Here is a 5,326-nt window from a genome sequence, read left to right on the forward strand (position 1 = left end):
AATTGACAAAGGTGAAAACAGAATAATGCAAGAAGTTATCGAAAGTGATCCATAGAAAGGACCTGACGAGGTCTTAATAAAATGGATTGCTAAAAGATAACTTAAAGACTGGCCGACGTAAAAAAGTCGGATCAGTCACAAAACCAAAGTTATAAAAAGTAAATCGCTGGAAAGAGGTCTGGCCAGCCCTATAAAAGAGGATTACTAAAATAACTTAGAAGGGCCCCACATGATGAAGTCGGCCCAAAACATAAAGTTATAAAAGTAATCCCTGAAAGAGACCTGAACAAGGTCCAAGAAGACAAAAAACAAAAATAACTTAGAAGGAACCAACACAAGGAAGTCGGCCTCCCCCCAAACAAGTTGCAAGAGTAAATCCTAAAATAAGAAGGTCCAAAGGTCCAAGAAAGAGGATGACAAAAATAACTTAGAAGGAACCAACACAAGGAAGTCGGCCTCCCCCCAAACAAGTTGCATCCTAAAATACTAAAATAAGACCCAACAAGGTCCAAAAGAAAGGATTACTAGAAGTAACTGAAATAACGAAGTCAGCTTCCCAAAAACCTTAAAGGTAATTACTAACGGAGACCTCACAAAGGTCCCAACAAATAGGGCTGTTAGAAATAACTTCAAAGCCGACATAAGGAAGCCGACATACAAGTTGGATCCAAGCAACTACAACCTCAGAGGAATCAAGCCACAAGTATGAAGGCAATCTAAAGAGGTCAACAAAGCTCCAACACTCCGAAAAGCCTAAAAAGAAACCAAGGCTGATGCAAACAGACATGATATAAAGTTATAATAATAACAAGCTCAAGAGGCTACCAAAACCAGCCCTAAGAACTTGGAAACTATTTTGTTTTTCAAAATAAAGTTGCTAAACAAGCAACCAAAAGAGTGTCAACAGTCAGCAAACATCATAAAGAGTTTAAAAGCCCACAAGCCGGGCTATCTACACAAACATTTAGAAAACTATTTATCAAAAGGCTTCTCGACAGCACAAGGTGAAGGAGGGCGAATCTGAATGGGCACAGCATCCACAGTCCCATCATCTCAATTCAAGATTTGACAGTCAAGATCTGACACAGGATGACCGGCCTCAGCTGAAGGAGTTGAAGGAGTCGGCACCACGGAGGCTTTGGCAGCAAGAACAGAGGGAGGTTCAACATCATCGTCGTCAGGGTCGTCAGGGATAATCTTGCCATCCTTTACAACATTGTTCAGGCTGAAGAGAGTAAGGTCGACCTCGGGAGCAAGAACTTGAACTTGCTCCTTCAGGTTCTCATAAGCAGCATTTATGCTGCCTACAAGGTGACCTTGGAGCTCGGCATAATCAACCCGGGCAGACTCCAACTCCTCCCTGAGATGCATCACTTCCCTGTAGGCTGTAACATAGCTATCATTGTGCCTCAATGCGGTATCTTCAGCCAACCTCACAGATGCCGCCAAGGCAACATGACTAGCCTTTTCGGTATCCAACTCCTTCTCCAGCTTGGTTACTTTCACTTGGAGCTCCTCCTTCAAACCCTTCATACGGTCGAACTCTTGCTTAGCCTCCTCCATAAAAGCTTTGGTAGCATGAAGAGGGAGGTCTTGGGAAGTTCGGTACAGGGCAGCTCCCATATGTGCCATCTTTACGCTACTCCGAGTAATAAAATCCAAGTGGCAAAAGAGAAAGACATCGTCGGTAGGAATGGTACCGTAAGGACCAATCTGCTGATCGACAAACTCAACCGCGTCAAAGTCAGGGGCATCAAGGTTGAAAGGCTCAGTCATTTTTTGTTTTTTGTTTGGAGGAGCACCAGAAGTAGCAACAGAAACTTGAGGAGGATCAGCCAAACAAACCCGGGGAGTAGGGATTACCTTCCTCACCCCCGACGAGCTCGGTACGGCCGGCTTCGACTGAACCTGAGATGATCCCTTACCGGCCGCCTTAGCCGAGATGTTTTGAGCTGCATTAGCCTTTCTTGCCCTCTTAAAGGCCTTCATGGATTCATTATTCTTAATCATCTCTGCAAACAAAACACAACAGCGGGAAACCAAGTTATAAATTAGAAAAGAGCTTACAAGAGATACAATTGACAAAACAATCAAAACCAAAAATTGACCACTACCCAGCTCAGCTCGGAGGAGAGAGGGGTTGGCTAAAAATTTCTTGGTGTCGAGATGGGGAGGCTGCCCCCAGCTTTCTTCCAGTACAGACACAAAAGCTTGCTCAGGCTCATCTAATATCTCCCACATATATTTAGACACCATTACGTTCTTTTGCCATTCAAAAGGAAAGGTGGGCTCATCATTTTCATCCAGGAAAAAGGGTCGAGCTCCTTCAACAGCTCGGACCCTAAAAAAGTAATTCTTGAAGTCACGGAAAGATTCATCAAACATGGAGAAAACCTTTTTTCCCTAAGAAGCTCGGAAAGAAACCCAAGCGGCTTTCTTCTTAACCACCCCAGGCTTTGTCAAAACAAAGAGATAAAAGTAAAGGGATTGTGAAGTAGGGATACCAAACTCATGACACAACAACTAAAAGATTTTGATAAAACCCCAGGAGTTGGGGTGAAGCTGGGATGGAGCTACATTACAAGACCACAATAGGTTGGTCTCAACGGGAGTAAAAGGAAGAGTAATATTCATTTGACTAAAAAAGAAGTCGTACGCATAGAAAAAGGGGCGCTCTCCAACAATTCGGGTAGAAAAACAAACCCTTTCCTCAGAATCGGGAGGTACAAGCTCATAGTTCTTTTCCTCACTACCATTACTACAAACCCTATAAAATTTCCTAAGTTGCTGACAAAACTCGGAATCAACGAAAGAAACACACAAAAGAACCATCGAATCCACCCAATCAACCATGCCCTCAGGGACTTGGGAAGATGTCTCAACAATGTTCTTGCGAGAAGACATGAGGTCAACTAGTCCTACAGCAAGAAAGAAGAAAATAGATTACTAACCCAAACATCTCGGACAAAGTCAAAATCAACTCATAGTAGAACATGACTCAAGCATACAAACAGATAAAAGGAAAACCTCAAGACAAGGTCCAGGGGCATCCTTTAGAGGCAGTGACAGAGTAAGGACTCAGGAAAAATCTACAAGGCTAACATCTTGACAAAACCCTCGACGAAGAAAAAACTCCCTTCCAGACAAACAACAACATAAAGAGAAAGACAAAGCAAATATAAGAAAGAACGTTATCTGCTACAAAGTCTATCAGTAAAGAAAGCTACAAAAGGCGCAGTCTTTTTCAAAAGATTATCAAACAGTTCATCGACCCAAAATTCCAAAATACGAAGGCGACAGTCAGAAACAATAAGCAAACATGCAAACAAAAAAAACCTTAATCATCAGAAGAAATGCCAGAAACATGCATCACAACAACAAATTGAGCATAACAACGCAAAAAGGTTCAAACTTTCCAGCATGCATTTCAAACGAAAATCAAAGCTTTATCAGAAAACCGAAGGCAAAACAACGAAAGAAGTAAAGAAGCAGAAAGTAGAAACCAAACCTGGAGAAAGGAGGAAAGATCTGAAGAAAGCTGAAAGCCGGAGCAAGGAAGTTGTGGAAATCGTCTTTCAAGCGAAGCACCAACAAAGTACTAAGACAAAGCGTCGCAGAGAAAAATGAGGCAAAACAGAAAAACAGAGAGAAAAGAGGGGAAGTTACAGAAAAGAGAAAACCGTTTCTTGAATGCAAAATTCAAAATAAAAGAGCCAAGAGAAACGGAGCATTAAAAATGCATTAATGAGGGCATTAAACCCTCGCACATTCCCAAGGCTAGGACGCTAATACAAAAGCGCGTGCTTTCAGAGGAAACGAAAGAAGAAACGTTTCGCATTCAAAAAAGAACTCTACAAAGATAAAATCGACAAAATGCTCAAGTTTAGCTTCACCAGAGAAGGATCGAAGTCCTAAAACTAAGACTCGACCTCCGAAAGAAAGACCGAGCTCGAGTAGGGGCACTGTTCATACCCTGGGACGAGCTATCCGACCCGGGATGATTAGCGACAAAGCGACCGACCTCTTCAGGTCAGACTATCCGACCTTTTCCCAAAGAGCTCGGCCAAATCGATAGGAAAGCCCAAAAAGGGCCCAACTCAAGGAATACGACCCAGATCCAAAGGCAGCCCAAGCCTATAGAGATAAGGGCGGTTTCCTTGAAGATAAGCTGACCTCACTCAAAGATAAGATAAGATAAGATAAAAATAACTAACTTATCTTATCTAAGAAGGTCACTCCACACTATTATAAATACACTGGAGCACCCAGGTATAACTCATACTCTGATTCTACTAAAAACCTGCTTAATACCCTTGCTAACTTAAGCATCGGAGTCCCTTGCAGGTACCCCCCACCCTCCGGTGACGAAGAATCAGCAGCATAGCCAGTCCACAAGTCAGATACAACAGCTCCGGCCGCCACTCACCAGCCGGACTCGTCATCTCCGACCAGTACAAAAGATCTCGTCCGAGATCAACCTACATTTTCAGGTAACCCTCGGAACAGTTGAGTTTTGATTAAATCAGAATTGTTGATAATTGTTTTAAAATGGTTTTGAGTTTTGATTAAATCTGATGCAGATTCATATATTGTTTCATTGTTTGCTATTTTTTGTGTTGTTTGATAATGGTTTAGTTTTGACTAAATTTGAATTGTTGATACTTGTTTTATTTTAGATTCATATAAACAATTAACATTTACTTTTATTTCAGAAAATATGAATTCTGAAATTGTGAGTAACCTTGTTACTACTGGAGCTGGTTCTGAGGCTGCTCCGGTCGAGGTTGATGAACCTAGTTCGAAAAGGTCCAGACCAGCGACATCCGATGTTTGGAATTTTTTCAGAAAGCTCGGTCCTGATAAGGATGGAGTAGAACGTTCCGAGGGTAAAGGATGCAAGAAGGTGTTTAAAGCTGGAGATAAGCGATATGGCACTTCTACTCTAAAACGATATCTTGATAGTTGTACTCAAATTAAGCATGAAGATATTGGTCAGACTATAGCAGAATTGCAACTTAAAATGGGTTCACTTAAGATTGATTCAGGAGTGGCTAGAGATATGTTTGCTTCTTATGTAGTTGCAAGGGATAAGCCATTCAATATGGTTGATGATAGGAGATTTAGAAATTGGGTGAAATATATAAGTCCAACTTTGAAACTTCCTTCTAGGAATACGGTTAAGTCTGACATAGTGAAAGTTCACAAGAGAGAAGCTGCGAAACTTAAAAAAAAATTTAGTTTCCATTCCAAATAGAATTTGCTTAACATCTGATCTTTGGACATCTAGTACCAATAAGGGGTATATATGTTTGACTGCACATTTTGT

At 41.5% G+C, this 5,326-nt stretch overlaps 1 long non-coding RNA gene across 1 annotated transcript in view; it reads left to right on the plus strand.

Annotated features, from left to right (window-relative positions):
• Window positions 1–4,800, plus strand: part of LOC107615297 — a 38,014-nt gene extending 33,214 nt beyond the window's left edge. The window contains exon 2 of the long non-coding RNA XR_002353644.1: window positions 4,713–4,800. This is a non-coding gene — a long non-coding RNA (uncharacterized LOC107615297). The remainder of the gene's footprint in view (window positions 1–4,712) is intronic.

Source organism: Arachis ipaensis, chromosome B09 (assembly GCF_000816755.2).
Source record: "Arachis ipaensis cultivar K30076 chromosome B09, Araip1.1, whole genome shotgun sequence".
NCBI lineage: Eukaryota > Viridiplantae > Streptophyta > Magnoliopsida > Fabales > Fabaceae > Arachis > Arachis ipaensis.